Source organism: Malus sylvestris, chromosome 2 (assembly GCF_916048215.2).
Source record: "Malus sylvestris chromosome 2, drMalSylv7.2, whole genome shotgun sequence".
In the NCBI taxonomy this organism is placed as follows: domain Eukaryota; kingdom Viridiplantae; phylum Streptophyta; class Magnoliopsida; order Rosales; family Rosaceae; genus Malus; species Malus sylvestris.
This window is the reverse complement of record NC_062261.1, coordinates 1883940-1902743: the sequence shown is the minus strand read 5'-3', so window position 1 is coordinate 1902743 and position 18804 is coordinate 1883940. Positions and strand designations below refer to the sequence as shown.

The following is an 18804-nucleotide window of genomic DNA, read 5'->3' as shown; positions in this document are numbered from 1 at the left end:
ACATACGTCGGAACCACTAAAAAGGGTTTGTACGACAAGATTGGGTGAGATATAATTATGCTCAATCTTATTCTCTCATAATAGCCGGGCGATAAATCGCTAGTCACCTACAAGTCGGAACCATATAAGGACTATACGACAAGACTGTGCATTTAAATTGGATCCAAAGTGAGCATATAGTGCGGGGGTGACATAATAAACGGGCATGTATCATATCTCTGGCTAAATCAATCACCCTAGGTGCAGGTTATGAGCTCAATGTTTATCAATGCATTTATAATCATTATATTCATAACCAAGGCCTTGACTCAATTAATGTATGACTGCATCTAACGTTTCGTTAGACTGCCTACGTACCCTGAATAGGGATCAAGTCATTCGTAGTTCACATAATCAAACATAACTTACCTGAACTCACCTGGGCCTCCACAGCACCACATTTATATATATATATATATATATATATGCAACCATGCAATGCATATTCAAAATATAAAAACATTTGGCATATTAATTCAAGGCATACATTCATTTAAACGCATTTTCTGGGAAAATATCAAGTATATAAATATATACTGAAAACAAAAGCCCACTCACTGATGTGTAGATGGGTCGTAGCCCCCGAGCCTCGATTGATTATGCTCGTCCCGAGAATAGGCCTCACCTATAGGCGTAATAATCGAATAAACGTTATTTAACGCACATAACCAACAATAGGTAATAACTTCTCATATATAGTTCAAATTGGGTATATGAATATACCACTGTGACCTACACAACCTAAAGATCATCCCTATATTTTTAAAATAATTTTTCGAGCTCCCACGCGCCGGCCAAGGCACGGCCAGACGCGCCCCCACGCGCGGCCACGTGCTGTCAGCATGACTGACGCCGTTAGGAATATTCCGTTAAAACCCACGGTAACTGTTAACTCTAACTGACGGCGTCAGAATATTCCGTAAGAATTAACGAAATATTCCGTCGTCTTCAAACCACTATATCTCGGCCATTTTTCATCCATTTTTCACGAAACTTAAACCAATTCAAAGCTTATAACATGAGGATCAAGTTTATACCAATTTTGAGTCCCAAAGATCGCTGGATCTCACCGGAGAACTCTCGAAAGTCCGGCCACCTCTGCAACTCCTCCGTTCTACGCTTTCCGACGTCCAAATCCTTCCAAAATGCTTCTCCGAGCTTCGTGACAACGTCCTTAAGCTTCCTATGGCTTTAAAATTCGTTGAAAAGTCCACAAATACGATCACATGAACAGTACCTCAAATCGGGTTATTTGGTTCTCACGATCCTGACGTCCAATCTTAGCCAAAACTGACTTAAAGTGCTAGAAAAGACTAAAGCTTACCTTTTTGAGCCTTAAAACGCCTTAAAACCTCCACGTTCACGTCGGAGTTACTGTGCTCCAAAATCGGGGTTTCGAATAACCCGAGTTCTCGACTTTCATATGTCCAACCAAGGATAGTGATGAGTTCCTGAGCATGCTGGGAGTCTAAAACCAACCTCCAAAACTTCGATTTGTGTTGAAATGGTTTGGTTTGAGGTTCGTCCGTACGTTTGTACGGATTTTCTGCAAAAATCCGAGAGGAATGAGAGAGAGATAGTGTCAACGAGAGAGAGAATGAAAGTTAGTGTGTGTGTGTGTGTGTGTGAGTGTGTGTGTTCCACGTGGGTCTAACCAAGACCAAAGAAAACACTTGAGTCTTAAGTGTTCCAAAACTTAGGAAAAGAAAAGTTTGTCCAAATAAAACTTAACCCACATAACCACACAACCCAATTATATTTCGACGTCCAAGGGTATTTCCGTCTTTTCACATTTTCAAAAACAATTTCCCGGGACGGGCTGTGACAGTTAGATTGCTTAAAAAAGAAAAATAATATACCCAGTATATGTAAAATACATGAAAAATAATTTACCTACATAATAATAACAAACCCATATATGCAAAATACATGCAAACTAATTTACCTTATAAATTCATTGTTTAATTTTTAAAAGAAACAATGTTTCTACTAGTTATTTATTTTTATTTTTTTCCAAAAATAAAGTACCTATTATTGAATTTTTACGAAAATTGTGTACCTATTGTGTAATTTAAAAAAAATTACATATGGTTTATTTTTTTTATGAAAATAATGTAACTATTGTTTAGTTTTTACAAGAAACAATGTATCTACTAGTTTATTTTTACCTTTTTTTTTTATTTTCACAAGTTAATGTATCTACTTTTTTCAATAGAATGTATATATTGAACTAATTAGATTTGGATTAGGCGATTTCACATAAAAGAAGAAAAGAACTTCTTCTTTTAAAAAAAAAAATTAAAAGCAAAAAAAACTTAAACTAATTAAATGTTGTTGACAAACAAAAGACAATAAATTAAAAGTCTACAAAAAAAACTGTAATAGCCATATTAATGTTGGTGGCATGGTGTTGTAAATAAATTTAAATGTATGGACATCTTTTATCTTACATGACATCAAATTCAAAATTTAGGTTTTATTTAGATGTTTTAATATAGGTGGGTTTATGTCTAGAGTTCAACAGTTGTAAGACCATCTCCAACCCTGGGCTAAAAGCCAAATTACCCCCCAAATTACCACCCCAAACACTCTCCAACCATGCTAAAATTTTAGGCTAAATGCCAAATGCTATTTCTGGGCCAAATACCCCCCAACTTTCCCCCCAGGCTAAATGCGAAATGTTTATCGGAATTTAAATTTTTTTAGATTAAAATGTTCATAAAATTAATTTACAATAATCTACATATTTATTTAAAAAAAAAAATTTGATTTAAGAAAAAAATTTAGGCTAATTTCATTCTTTAATAATTCCGGGCTAAAATTTTAGGGTAGAAGGGTTGGAGCAGAAAAGATGTTTCTGGGCTAAAAGCTAAATTTTCCGGGCTAAAAAATTTGGCTTTTAGCCCAAGGGTTGGAGATGGTCTAAGGGGCTAAATCTAAAGCACCCTTTATATTATTTTTTTTATAGAGATAATAAGACAAAAATAAATAATAATATAAAATGTTAACGTGGCTTAACCGTGACCACACAAACAAGAGCGCACTAGAGGGCACGGGAAGTGGGAGGACAGAGAATCCTCCCTGTATATACATCTTTATGTCTAGATACCTTTGTGCGGGGACGTAGATGAAAGGTGGTCCATACTTTTTCCACGTTGATGAAAGGCGGTCCAAGGGGCATTTAGACTTAAGGACGTAAACAATATTATTTTTTCATTGTAACCGGGATGCTTTTATAAATCTAGTTTTAGTCCTTAACTTTAAAACTCATTATCAATCATATTAAATACCCATGCTCACTTTTATTATTTTCAAATTTTTTTTCCTTCTAAAATACCTAATTTAATCACCAATAAGGCCTTAAAAATAGAAATTTTTGTTTCTACATATCAAATTTAGTAATTTAAAATGGAAGACTTTTTAAATCATTTTGCTAATGAGAATTAAACTATATAAAAATTTATACAGACAATCACAAAACCAAACAAATTAATTAGTATGCAGACACAATAAACAATATGTTGTAGGTCTATCTATTTGATTGAACTGTATAAAGGACAAAAAGGGAGAGGGGCTGGCGGCAACAGAGGGTCACGATAAAAATGAAAAGAATGGGAAATATAGAGATGCGGCAAGAGAGGGTCTCAATAAAAAATGAAAAAAAGAATAAAAGTTTTCCTAAAGAAAAACTATACTCCCTACTATAAAAAATAAATAAAAAAGTTTAACTAAAATAATTAGCATGTAAATTAGATTAGTTACACTAGGGGTATTTTAGTAATCACGTTAATTTTCATTCCGATTCAAGTGAATTAGTAAACAATTTATATAAATCGATGTCATTCCTACTCCGATTCCGGACAGTTTTAGTAAACAACTCCAATTGGAATATAATTATGTTTCCTCCTCAATCCAATTCCTCATCAATTTGATTCCTCCTCAATTCAATTCCCTTCAATCTGATTACAAATTAGTGTTTATATAAATATTCAATAAGTCTTTTACATCTTTAGCTCTCTTATAGCACGGTTACTAATCTGTAATTAGATTGAGAGGAATTGGATTGAAAATGAATTGAATTGAGAATGAATTGAATTGAGGGAGGAAACAGAATTAGATTCTTGTTGGACCGAAAATGAATTGAATCGAAGATGAATTAAATCGAAGATGAATTAAAATAAAGAAAATAAATTAGGGTAATTTTGGAATAAAACTATGATTCGTGGAGGACTCCCATGAAGGAATCCAAATACCAAGTATTATTAGAGAATCCGACTCCAATGAGCTGGGTCCCCACCCCATTTTCCTCCCCATTTTCATTCCTCTTGTGGTAGTAAACACTTGAATTCCACCAATTGTGTGCAATTCCCTTTCCACACGTCCCATTCCCCGTCGGTTCAAAATATTTCTTGCCGTCGGTTTAAAATATTTCTTGCACACGTGATTAGGGAAGATTCCAGGCAATGCCATATTTGTTTGGGACTTCGGTGCCCGCAAAATAATTAAAAAATAGGTATTCATCAATTCCCCCTGAACTTGTGATCATTAGACAATTTTCCCCCTTAACTTTAATTTTGGCCAATTTCCCCCCTTAACTCTCATAATTAGTCAATTTCCCCCCTCAACTTTAATTTGGCCAATTTCCCCCATCAACTCTCATAATTAGTCAATTTGCACTTTACTATTAATTTTTTTTAATTTTCCATCTATTCTTTTTTTTTTCTTTCAAACTTTCTAATAACTTCCAACTACTAAAATTAACATAAACTCACCTGCATAATATAGAGTAAAATGTACAAAAACATAATACAATTAGTATGTGATATGGGTTGATTGGTAAGAAAAAGTTATGAATCGGGTTTAAAGCATGTAGAAGAAGAAATAATAATCCTAAACTCATGGATCAGACCTATTTCAATAAAATGTGTTATTCTTAATAAGGAGTCGAAAATTATGAATTGATTAGCCATTTTTGCACTAAAGCTCGATTCTCCACAATTTACTTGAACTTAGCTTTCACTTTTATAAAGAAAATTGTATTCACATACAAAAATGTACACATCAATCCTTTTCGTTATCAATTTTGTATAGTAAAAAATCAAATAAAATTACTCCATACTGATTTATTATGACTAATAATATTATCTATGATAAATTGTAAAATTCTAAATTTTAATCTATTTGTAATAGGATAAAGACATAGGAAAATGATTAACATACATCTTATTTAGTTTCTTACACACACTTGTTTACTTATGATCAAATTAAAAAATTAACAGTATGGTGCAAATTAACTAATTATGAGAGTTGAGGGGGGAAATTGGCAAAATTATAGTTGAGGGGGGAAATTGACTAATTATGAGAGTTGAGGGGGGTAATTGGCCAAACTTAAAGTTGAGGGGGGAAATTGACCAATAGTTACAAATTCAGGGAGGAAATTGATGAATACCTCATTAAAAAAATTATATAAGGGATACACAGCAACCACATTTTTCTGCGGAACAAAACTGGACAACCATTCAATCACCCTTTTTCTTCATAACAAAATGAGCCGTTTTATTGCAAAGCTAATTCCACAACTCAATGCTCTGATAATCAGTCCCGGCGATCGTGATCATCCCGATGGCGAACCAGACCTAGAAGCCGCAGTGCCGCAAGTTCCATTCCCAACCAACAACCTAGATTGGGCAAAGATCATTGTCGGGTTTTGCTTCACAGCAACGATTGGAATAACGCAAATCCGCTTCCAAATTCCTCCCGGCCAGCTCTCTCTCCCTATGACCTTTGATTTTCTTGGATTATCAGTCTTACTTTCTTTCACTTTTATCTTGGTAAGCCAACTTATTCCCTCCGTGTACTATCTTGACATAATATTAGTCCCACGTCTTTTCCATAATTTTAGCATGTTCTTTGGAGTCACAGCCTTCTACATATTCATTGCCATCCCATTTTCTTTTTGGTTCAAATGTGCTGCCTATTCTATCTATGTCGCCGCCTTCCTCTTTGTAGTTTTCTGCAATCTTCACTTCAAGAAACATTACAAACCTCGTAGTTTTGAGCACCCTACCCCAAACAATTCAATTCCTCCAACCCCCATTGATCCTGCGGTAGAGTCAAGCCGAGGTGGTACTAGTACTCTTGACGATCGAGCATGCACCAGCAGTATTGTTTGACTTGAAAGGACCAAAAAATATAGAATAGCAAGATATACTCCTCAGATATGGGTATCTCATATTTGTTGTAAGTTTCAATATCCAAGTGTAATTTTGTTGTATAAATCGTATTTAATCCATTTGTTACTGGTATATATTTCACTTTCTTTTAGTGAAAGTAATTGTGTCCACCATTGATTGTCCATAACATCGTGATGTATTTTAACTATTCAAATGTCAAAATTAATTAATTTTTTATACATATGTGTATTTACATTTTGATTTTTATGTAACAACTATGATACAAGTGGCTTCATATATCTATATATTCGATACTACTAGCATTATTGAGACAAGTCTCTTTGTAAGGCAGTAAAAACATAATTTTACAAGTCCAAATTAAATTACCAGGAAGTTCCTATTACGTATGTAGTTTTTAGTTTTCAACTTCTCTGAAGATACCACTTTGATCCGACTTACGTTTCCTTCTGGATTTAGCCAATGGATAAACGTAAACGTCTTTAAAAATGCCCTCCAGCGTTGACTAAAACCCACAACTATATTAAAAATAGGAAGGTATTATTGACACTTTAAAAATCTCATTCTACACCCCTCACAAGTGTATTTTTCTTTCTAAATATAGAAAATTTAAAGTGTAGAATGAGAATTTTGGAGTGCCAATAACAATTCCCTCTATAAATATTCATCAAGTTTAACGGCTTACAACTAACAGTCCTTTGAACGCAACATGATGTCGTCACCAAAATTGTCACCAAAGATTCCCTTTAGACGCTAAACCCATTATGAGTATACGACCACGAGTACTAATCATTTGATTGTGTAATCAAGTAAAAATATTGGTAAAGTTCAACGGGTCACAACACCAAGAAAAAAAAAATTATTTTCTTACTAATAATTAGTAAAAAGAAAGAGACAGTTAAGAACTCGCAATTTAAGTAGGATTTTCTTTCCTCTTTTTTTTCTTTTCTTTTCTCATTTTCTATTTGAACTGTCACGGTTAAATCACGTTAACTTCTTATATTAATTTTTTATAAAAAGAGAAAGACAAAATACAGAATGTGAAAGGAGATGATGAAAAAAATGAGAGAATAGAATCCTAATCTTTTATGCACACCCTTTTTCATCTTTTTTTTTTACCTTATCTCTTTATGTTTCGCTTGATCATCTTTTATTTATTTAATTCAATCGATAAAAAAGAAAAAGAAGTATGCATGAAGTGAAAAATGATGTGCATAAATCATTTTCCTATATTAATAACTCGCAATCACATTTGTAAGCTAATGCTGCTAGTTGTAACAGATTAATGGGATTAATTCTAGGTTTCCTTCTGGTCTAATTTTCATATTAGACTTTTCTCCAATAATGGGATTAATCGGCACTTAAAAAGCTTGTTCTTGTTAAAGTGCTTTAATTAAACTAAAATGTTAAATCATAAAGATCATAGGAGTGGCCAAAAGACCTCGAGAAAGCTCAAATCGATCAATGAAAAGAAAACCAATTTGAGGGTTCTTGTTTGGTTCTTACACTAAAAAGAGTTTTTGGAATTAACCGAATCAAATAGCAATTGGTTTGACAATTATAGAATATTTGATTAAATTGGTTTGGTTCAATTTTACTAACTTTAGCTGGATGCTTGTGAAATATGATACTTTGTATTTTACACGGTTAAATAGGCTAATAATCACATAAAAATACACATGTCCGGTAATTAATTCAAAATTTTGGTAATTGTAAGAGTTTTACTCGTTTATACATCACCTTTCGACAAAAGTAAAAAAAAAAAAAAAAAACATATCAATCGCCTCATACGTTGTATCACTAATCGTTTATATTAGTGTAAAGTACTTTATTTAAGCCAATATCTTAAGTCTCATGTTCAAATCAAATACTACATAACAGTGAGATTGGACCTCATTTGATTTGTTTAAACCCCAAATGGCACACTTAACTATTGTAGTGTAAATTAATTTTAAAAAATATTTATAGAGAGACAGTTAAGAACGAGTATTTATCAAATATAGCCAAATATTAGCCCCTAATTTCAAAAATGTCATTTTTTATAAAAACTTTCAAATGTATCAAAATATCACTTAAATAGACACAAATACCCTTAAGCTTTTAATCTAATAAATTAAAAATAAAATATATCATTGCATTAAAAATTTAAAAAAAAAAAAAAAAACCAAAACCCTATTAAATGAATGAATTCTCACGGCAAAACCTAAAAATAGTGTTTTCTCTTATACTAGTCTTTCGGCTAATAGTAACCGAATAACTTTTCCTTTGAAAATCTAGTAGTTGACAGGTAAGATGGAACAATACATCAAGCAGTGGTAAAGATAATCAGGAATATAGATGAAGAAGTTGATGAAGAAGGCAATATACCAGAGTGAACAAGGGAAGATGGAACAATACATCAAGCAGTGGTAAAGATAATCAGGAATATAGATCATAAAACCACTTCTGGAGAATATTCATTCTTAAATACTCAAGAAATCATGTGATAGGTAGTTTTCGAGCATCTTTGGTGATTGCATTAAGACATTCAGCAATATTTGTTGTCATGATGTTGTACCGCTTTCCATCAAAGTACGCACGAGTCCACTTTTCATATCCAGCTGAATTAAGATAATCACCCACCTCATAGTCGACTTTATATATTTCTGTCATGAGACGATGAAATTCGGGAACTCTGTATGCCTTAGCAGCTGTAAAATACAGTTTGTGTGCTCTCTCATGCTTAAAATTGTGCCTAATGTTTTGACTTATATGAAATATGCATGCACCATGATGGGCATTGGGAAAAATAGTTGAGAGAGCCTTCCGAATGCTTTCATGTCTATCAGAAATGAACACCAAGTCATCAACTTCCCCAATTGCTCCCCGTAATTTTGTCAAAAACCAATTCCATGATGCGTCATTCTCTGAATCTCCAACTCCGAATGCTAGAGGGTATATTTGTTTATTACCGTCCATGCATGTGGCAACAAATAGGGTGCCAAGATATTTACCCTTTAAAAATGTCCCATCGACTGCTATTACTGGCCTAATAGCACTTCGAAAACCTCTTATACAAGGTCCAAGTGACATGAAACAGTACAAAAAACAATTATTCTCATCAGTTTCAATATGTGTTATAGTACCTGGATTTTTGGCTTCTAACACAGCAAAATAAGATGGAAGTAACGCGTAAGATTCCTCTGATGATCCCCTAACCAACTCCATTGCATGTTCCTTAGCTCTCCAAGCCTTCACATAACTTATACTCACACCCATGTCCTTCAGCATATCTTCTATGATGTCACGTGGTCTATGTACTCGTGATACACCCTCGTACTTAGACTTTATGCATTGACCAATAAGAGAACTACTTACCTGTCGATGATGGCGATTGATAACGTCTAATGAGCATGAGTGCATAGTAACGTATTTCCTGACCTTGAAATATGATGATTGTTGTAATTTAGAGGCACATAGTTTCCACTTGCATTCATCGCCGACACAACCAACTTCAAACCTTTCTTTGCTTGATCTCTTCACTTTGAATTCATAATTGTTCTTTATAGCATCAATACCCAACATTTTTTTTAAATCCTCCTTAGTCTCGTACAATTGACCTATAACTATCTCTCTATCTGAATTGCACAGGTCTGCCATGTCTGATTCATGTACAATATTTTTACCCTTGTGAACATCTGATCGGTTAGAGCTGAGTTCATCAGATTGCATATTACTAGACATTTTCCTAAAATATAAGCAAAACAATAAGCAAAGAAGAAAGTGACATATATATTGAAAAAATTAATTTAATATTGGCCAAATTATTAGTACAGTTAATCGACAATTGCAGACTAAAAGAAAAAAAAACACCAAAAAAAAAAAAAATCATAAAGTAAACCCTAAATTTTCTAAATGCAGTACATGATTTTCTTGGTACCCATGGCTACGGGAAAACAACCTTGTTATTGGCCCTTGTAGGAAAACTCGATAAATCTCTCAAGGCGAGTATTGCAAACCATGAAATGTACAAACCTCATGACTATTCAGATGTTAATCTCAAAATAAATATATAATGGAGTATAAACCGTGTTACAATCATCATAAAACCTCATGTTTTTGTTTCTTCAAGTTGCAGCAGAAAATTAAATACGAAGGAAAAAACTACCAAAGCAAAGAGAAAACGTAGACAAGGAAAAATGTAAGAAATTAACCATCTATACTCACATTCGTTTAGGAGTGCACAAGTCTCCACCAACCGTCGATGCCTTCACTAGATTTCCACCATTTTTTAGGTTTTGCCGTGAGAATTCTTAATCTAATAGGGTTTTGATTTTTTGATTTTTTAATTTATTAGGTTTAAAAGCTTAAGGGTATTTATGTCTATTTAAGTGATATTTTGGATACATTTGAAAGTTTTTATAAAAAATGACATTTTTGAAATTAGGGGCTAATATTTGGCTATATTTGATAAATACTCGTTAAGAACTCGCAATTTAAGTGGCACAATAATACATATTTAATATACAACGGAAATTGTTATTAGCATTTCAAAAATTTCATTCTACACTCCAAACTTTTTATATTAGGAAAAAAAAATACACTTGTAAGGAGTATATAATGAGATTTTTGGAGTGCCAATAACACTTCACCATACAATAGATACATTATCATTATTGTAACATCCTACTATTGTAAGGCTAAATCTACCCATAGATAATCCCATTAATTATAGGTTTCCTTCTAGGTTTTCTTTTGGACTCTTCTTTCCATTTTCGTCTCTGTCTCACAAACGCTTTTGTTTCTCTCAAACCTCTTGTTTGGGTTAATATTTAACTTTGGACTTGAAGGGAAGAAAGCCCAAAAGAGCTCAATAAAGAAGGTTTTGCCGAGGCCCAGAGTCAAGCCCAGATCATCCATCTTGAGACAATATGACGGCCCCACATAAATGCAAAGGCTAGGTGCTTACAAGAGAAGTGACAACCGATGGAAATCCACCTACTCTCAGCCCAAAAGCACTTTTTGAATGACAGAACATGTAAAAAGGCTGATGACTCACTATCATTCAGTTACTTTTGGGCAAGAGCAAAAACAACATAGTCGGGTTAATTCGCCTATAAAAAGAGGAAGATGGCCCAAAGACAAAGACACTCAACCAATCAAACAAATATACAACTTGCCTCTTAGTCAAGCAAATACCCAGAAAGTTGTGTTTTGTCCAGATTATGTATTAGCCTCAGACTCCCCTTAGAAAGACATCTTTTGTCTAGTGTAAAAGCTTTGCTACATTTTTTAAATGTTGTAGTATCGATTGTGTAAACTTGCGCACCATTCATCCTGCTTTAGTACTCAACCTCCTGTAACTACAAAGAGAAGAGACTGCAAGACATTTAAACCTTGCCCGACAAGGTGAAATCTTACCCGACTCTCTTTGTATCGTCTTTCAATTAATAGATTTGGTGTTATAATGTATTCCCCAACATATATTCAAGTCATTTCCAATCTCTTAATGATTCAAAGCTCCATCAGTTTTCAGATCTGGTTCCCTTAGTGGTTTTATTGTCATAAGAGGATAAAAAGTGAACTAAACTGCTGACTTAATCGGATCTGGACATCCACCCTCTAAGCATACAAGATAAATAAAAGTCCTTGATCTTAAGGCATAGAAAAGAACTTAATGTAGACTTAACCCATCTACGACAATCCTTTGATAACAAGAAGTCAAAATAACTTGGGGCGCAAGTAATCGACTTAAACACACTTGTTCTACATCTGCCATACTGAGATGGCAATGACACGCCTTCGCACTCAGTTAGTTTTGATTGTGAACCTCAATGCCTACACCTAAGGCCCCACAAAGGCACATTTCAGAACTAACTGTGTCATCCTCTTGCAGCATTCCGACAAGTAGGAGCCCGACAACCAACCAAAGTGCCAACTCCTCGGGGAGTTGTGTGCTTGAGCCAGGAACGCCCACCAGCGAGATTTCCTTCCCAAACACCTCTCATTGCCTCGCTCCCGATCTCAAGTTCTCTCTGTGTCTCGGCTTTTTGCAGAAAACGGTTAAGTCAATAAAATTTGTTTAGATGGTTTTGTCGGGGGCTGCAAACGACAACGTCAATTTGGTCTCGATTTGCAAAAAATTTGGAGCCCATAAAGGATCGCGTTTCATGCTGCCGATTTGGTGTAGGTAATTCTTTGCTTTGAATGTTATATGCTTGGGAGTGTTAATTTGGATTTATAAATGGGTTTTTTGTTTAAATTTTTTGGTTGTGATTTTGGGGATTTTGTTTGTGGCTTCGAATTCTAGGTGATGGTGATTAATTTGGTTTTGTTTTTGGTTTCAGGAGATCGGTTTTTCGGGTTTCTGACGTTTCTTTGGAGCCTGCGAAGGCCTCTATATTTAAGATGAGCAGTTTTAAAATTCTACGCTTTTTATTCTATTTGCAACCTGAGATGTGATTTTAAAGCTGAAATTTTCAAGTTTTTTTATTAATCTTAAATCAGATTAGTTAATTATAGTTAAATTAAAAAAAAATTTCTGTTATGTAGCTGAAATAGCTAAAGTTGAGAATGTTGGATCTGGTACCTTTGGGAAGAAATTTTAAACCTACAAAGCTTGGTTTTCAGGAAATCGCCAATCCTGCAGAAACTTTGGGTTTCCTGTTGAGTTCTCCGACTTATTTGTTTGGGGTTTGATTTTTGAGTTCTCTTTTATTTGTTCAAATTTTTGTTGACTTTAAATTTAAAAATCGGGGTTTTTTTGTTCAATGGTTTCTCACCAGAGATCTCCAGAGATCTCCGCCATCACTGCTCCACCAAACTTGCCGATAGCGTCTGCTCTCTCAAACCAGGTACGACTTCTTTCACTTTCTTTTATTTCCGGGAAAATTTAGGGCTTGAAAGTGTGTAGAATTTTAGAAGTAAAAAAAAGTCTCGATCTTTGTGTGTCCTGTACACAAAGAAATTGAATTTTGATTTGTGTTTCGACATACCCTTACTGGAATTTTTTGATTTGGGAATTGTAGAAGTTAGTGGCGATTCGTTAAGCGGAATGAGAATTCGACGGCACCTTCTTCGTTTCTGCCACGAAACTGTCAACTACTCTCTCTGTGGAAAAATAAATTAGAGATCAATACAAGAAGGGAGGTGTAGATCTTATTTACTTCTTACACACTATCTATTAATTTATGTGATTTGATTGTTATCAATTCATTCAATTCGACGATTGTAAATTAAGATGACGTATGATAAGTAAAAAGAGAAAAAATTTCACCATTTATATAATAACACGTCATCGTGTACCATCAAAAATTTCTCCCCTTGCGCGACGGTCACGACGAGTATTTATCAAATATAGCCAAAAATTAACCCTTAATTTCAAAAATGTCACTTTTTATAAAATCTTTCAAATATATCCAAAATTCCACCTAAATAAACACAAATACCCTCAAATTTAACAATAAAATAAATTAAAGGCTTTTTAGCCAAAATGATTCGTGACATTGACATAACTCCTTAATCTGGTCCTTAACAATTAATGATAAGCAATAGTAGTGTTCTTGAATTTGTCTATTGTTAATCATTTTAGTCCTTCTTTGAATTTGTCCATCGTGATCATTTTAGTTTTTTCGTGAAAAATCTGTCAATTGCTCTATTAGTGTGATGATGTGGCATTACGTGAGTTTCATAAATACAATCATATAACGATATGTGGATTAACTTTAAAAACTATTTTTATATTTAAAACTAAAAATGATATTAGTAAGAAAAAATGCGTTGAAGGCATGATTGAAATTCTGCTGCTCCCACTTGCGATAACCGCGGTGGCGCTCAATATCGGTGATGAGGGGGTCGAAGGGGATAGGGTTGTGGTAGTGAAGTGTAGAAGCGAAGGTGAAGTTGGACCGGAACTTGAGGCAAGAGTAGCTAAAAAGAATTTAATTGATTTAATTGTTAAATTTGGAGGTATTTGTATCTATTTAAGTGAAATTTTGATATATTTGAAAGGTTTTATATAAAGTGACATTTTTGAAATTAAAAGTTAATTTTTGGCTATATTCGATAATACTCGGTCACGACCCCAACCATCCCCTCCGTCACTGATCACCACCTTTTCCCCACTCGGACATGCGACCCCGACGCCGTGAATCCGCCAAATCCCTTCTCGACCGAAACCCACCAAATCATGATTCCCTTATCTTGTCCTTGATTTGATTTGGAATTTGAAGTTGGTTTCTCTCTCACTCTTTCCTGAATTCAACACCCTAGAGGCTTGAAATCTAGAACAAAACCGCAAACGCGATGTCCTTCCACCTAAGGTTCAGATTCAGTGGAGACGAAGACCTCCCAACAACTAAAGGTAAAAAGTAAAAACTTGTTTCTCCCCTGTCATAAAAAATTGCACCTTTTTTTTATTTTTTGAATTGTTTATTTCCCAGATATTATATTACTTGTTCTAAATTACCCTGCAACACTCTTTGGGATTGTTTTTTTTTAATGAATAATTTTGGGAGATTGATGAAATCAAACGCATAAGACTTGTGCTTCGGTATTCAGTATCATCTGTTAGGCAACACAACCACAACCACTGCTATTGTTTCAGTAGTGATCTGAACCACTGCAGTGCCATAACAGTAGATACCGCCATGACAGCCCACGAAGCTTCCTCTTCATCCTCCTCCAAGTCAAAACTTTGGAACTACGACGTCTTCTTGAGCTTCAGAGGCGAAGACACGCGCAAGGGCTTCACAGACCACCTCCACGCGGCATTAAAAGACAGGGGATACCAGACTTTTATGGGTGACAACGATCTCAAAAGAGGGAAAGAAATGAAAGAGGAACGGTTACTGGCAATCGAAGAGTCGAGGAACTCTATCATTGTCTTCTCAAAGAGGTATGCGCATTCGAGTTGGTGTGTTGACGAGCTGGTGAAGATCATGGAGTGCAGATCCAAACTGGGGCGACATGTTTTGCCAATATTCTATCACTTTGATCCTTCGCATTTCAGGAAGCTGGAAGAAGATTTAGCCAAAGCATTTCAGAAACGCGAATTGGACATCGGTGAAGAAAAAGATGACCGGAAACGTGAATATGAAAGAGAAAGGGTTAAGCAGTGGAGAGAGGCTCTTAAAGAAGCTGCAAGTTTGTCCGGCTACCAAGCTCAAATCAATGACAATGGGTAATCATTCACCTGCTTTTCAAGATTTAAGTTGTACTACTCTAACTAACATGCCTGATTAATACACCTTATCTCTCGTATAAAACGTAAACCGTAATTGGAGTTTAGTTACTTTTATACATCAAAGAATGACTCTGTTTCTTTTGTTCAAGTTGATCACAAAATCGCATACTGGCCAGTAGCTAGTTAGTGTGTATATATATATGAAGCAAAGAAAATTGTTTATATACTGATAGCTCCTACTTATATATCAATTTTCAGGTGAGAAGCAGAGCTTATTAGAGAAATTGTTGACTATGTTATTACGGAATGGCTTCCGAGCACAAACGAACTAAATGTGGCCAAGCACCCGGTTGGATTACATGACTTGTTAAATTACCCAGCAACACTCTTTGGAATTGGTTTTTTTCTTTTTTTTTAATGAGTAATTTTGGTAGAATCGTGAAATCAAACGCCTAAGATTACCCAGCAACACTCTTTGGGATTATGTTTATGATTTTTAGCTTTTGAAGTTTTTTGGCTAACAAGAATGTATTTCTCTCTTCTTTTCTGTATATGCAAGGATGATGGGCACAGCTGGGCCGTGCTGCAGGACCAAATCAGTAATTTACCACCCGAAATCCTTGTCTGTATAGTGTCACTCTTGCCGCTAAAGGAAGCAGCAGCTACTAGTATTCTTTCTAGGTGATGGTGCCATGTCTGGGCATCTACTACGACTCTCAGTTTTGACGCTGTTAACTTTGATGTTGGCGATAGTGCTATCGCCACTACTATACAACGCTTCTTGAAGCTCAAAGAACAAGTGAAAGACCAGGTAAGCCTCCTCTACGTCAATTGGGTCGATCACATTCTGGGCCAACATAGAGGCCAATGCATTGAACGCTTCCGGGTTTGCTGTTTTTCTGCAACGCGACTTTGCCGGTTCCATTGCCAAATGGATCCAATTTGCAATGGAAAAGAGGGTTCAAATACTTGAGTTGGAGCTTTGGACAGACTCAATAGCTTGCCTTGATGATGACTACACATTTCCCCACGAACTACTATTGGGTCCAGAAAAGCAAAACGGCCTGTTTTCTAACCTTCCAAGCCTACGCCCTTGTGGATACAGTACTGCTCCTTCAAGTCCCTCAGAGTTGTTCGCTTTAAACATGTTGGTGTGACCAGCGATGCTGTTGAGTTCTTGTTGTCCAACTGTCCAGTTCTAGAACGTTTGTCGCTGAGTTTTGCCAAAGATTTAGGCAAGCTAAGAGTGATAGGTCCCTCCATCGCGTTGAAATATTTAGAGATAAAGTATTGCCTTGATCTCAGATTCATTGAGATCTCTGGTGGAAACATTGTCTCCTTTATTTATTGTGGACCGATAAGAGATTTGAGTTTGAATAATGTGCCCTTGCTGGTTGAGGTATCCATTTACAAGTGGGGCACTTTTGCTGAATTCATTAGGCTTGCGTTCAGTCAACTCTCATGCTGTCTTTCTCATTTAGAGACCCTGAAGCTGGATATCAGGAAAGTGGTTAGCATACTTATCCCATGTTATTTGGTTGAGATCAAGTATTGTCTCGTCCCTTACTCAGTTGTTGTTGGCTTTCAGGTCTACAATCAGAATCATGCGTTTCCCGCATTATCAAATCTAAAGCATTTGGAATTATTAGTGGATGCCGACTACTGTCTGTCCCTTGGTCACTTAGCTTCTTTCATGAAGGCAGCTCCTGACTTGCGCAGCCTTGTTTTGGGGGTATGTATGTATTGTATGCCTTTGTTATTGATAGGCTACCAAATAAAAGTTGATATATGTATGAATGTTTTTGTGCGTTCATATCCTCTCATCTCTCTGTTACCTGTATTTTCGAAGAAGCAAAAGAATGAACAACGGGTTTGTTTTGAATCTGGTTTTGTTTGCTTTCCTTGTTGCAGTTGGTTTCAGAACCTCCAACAAGGACATGGCAATACTAGAGAAAGTTTCCAAACAACCCCATCACTGCCTCAAGGTGGTAGAAATAGCAGGGTATCGGGGTCATAAGTGTTGCGTAAAGCATGTCAGGTACTTGGTGAAGAATGCTGTTGCACTGGAGAAGATTGTTATAAATCCTGTCCGGTTTTGGGGTTGGCCTTGGGGATTCGATAGCGATGCCCTACTGGAGAATGAGGAAGAGAATGCAAGAGATCATGCTATCCAACACCTGAAGAAAAAAGTGCCTTCTAGTATAGAATTTGTGTGCCTTTAGGAGTGCAGCGCCGCAGTGCTTATTCGGAAGCAGCTACTTGAATAACTATTAATTTTAGTGGCTGCAGAACTTGGTATGGAATGAAGATTTGTAAGACGATTTTCACCGGCTTTATTTTCTCTCATTAATTTTAGTGTTTCTTTAATTGTCTATGGTGTTTTGTTCTAGATGATCATGTAAAATTATGATTGAACTGAATGAATCCGTTTTTCCAGTAATTTTTCTTTTGATGATTTGTAAATTTGGTGACCAAATAATGGAGAGCTGCTTTCTTAAACTCAACTTGATTTTCTTTTTAATTTGCACAAAAAGAATCATTTCTTGTCTGCAGCTAATTATAATTTAAATTCGACTTCATTAGGCGCAAACACAAAGCTTAATTACCGCAAGAAGTTAAACGAATGAGCAGAGTTTGGTGAAAGAAAGTAAAACTAACTCCAAGATGTAAGGCAGCTCAAACCAGTTTGCAGTAGTTGCAAATATCAAAGCAAAGGGCAGTACAAGCAGAAAGATTGTTATTTTAGTAAAAACTCAAAAGGTTGAACAAAGATTAATTTGCATCTACTCGATCCCAATTAGTTTTGGGTCTGATGTCGAATGGTATTTGCAATAATTATTCCCATATGAATTAATGTCGAGAGAAATTGGTGACGTTGTCCAACACGTCCAGTTTCGGTACTCCCACACCCACCATCCCCTGGTCTAGGAAACTTTTATCTTCATTCAGTACTGTCATACGGTAGGAAAAGAGATAACCGTCCGGTAGCTGGATCTTCTTGTTCACTAGAAGTATCCTCAGGACAGACACCTTATTAGTTGGGTCGACATAAAATTTGTGCCTACTCTTTTTATTTGCCAGCCTTTTCCACAATTCTACTTTGATTTTGATTTCACTGAAAAAGAAGCATAAAAAGGTTTAGAGAGACAGAGAGAAACGTAATTAAAAGCATCTGCATAAAATAAATAAGGAACTTTAAATGACACTTTAAAGAGAAATAAAAAAAAACAACCACCTCAGTGTCTGCATTGCATAAACATTAGCGGCCCGCTGTCGGTGATTATTGGCCATGTTGTCCAACACGTCCAGTTTCGGGACTCCCACACCCACCATCCCCTGGTCTAGGAAACTTTTATCTTCATTCAGTACTGTCATACGGTAGGCAAAGAGATAACCCCCCGGTAGCTGGGC

General features: G+C 35.5%; 1 protein-coding gene, 1 long non-coding RNA gene and 2 pseudogenes across 2 annotated transcripts in view; 3 read left to right on the top strand and 1 right to left on the bottom strand.

The window, feature by feature from the left end:
• LOC126592446 (uncharacterized) overlaps window positions 1-18804 on the bottom strand; it is a 94901-nt pseudogene that overhangs the window by 19619 nt on the left and 56478 nt on the right.
• Window positions 1-18804, top strand: part of LOC126592363 (uncharacterized) — a 212057-nt gene that overhangs the window by 139390 nt on the left and 53863 nt on the right. The gene's annotated exons all lie outside the window — the stretch shown is intronic.
• On the top strand, window positions 12785-13343 carry LOC126592537 (uncharacterized). Its single transcript, XR_007612675.1, has 3 exons — window positions 12785-12879; window positions 12997-13063; window positions 13238-13343. It is a non-coding gene; the product is annotated as an uncharacterized LOC126592537 (long non-coding RNA).
• Window positions 14271-17892, top strand: LOC126592510 (uncharacterized; annotated as a pseudogene).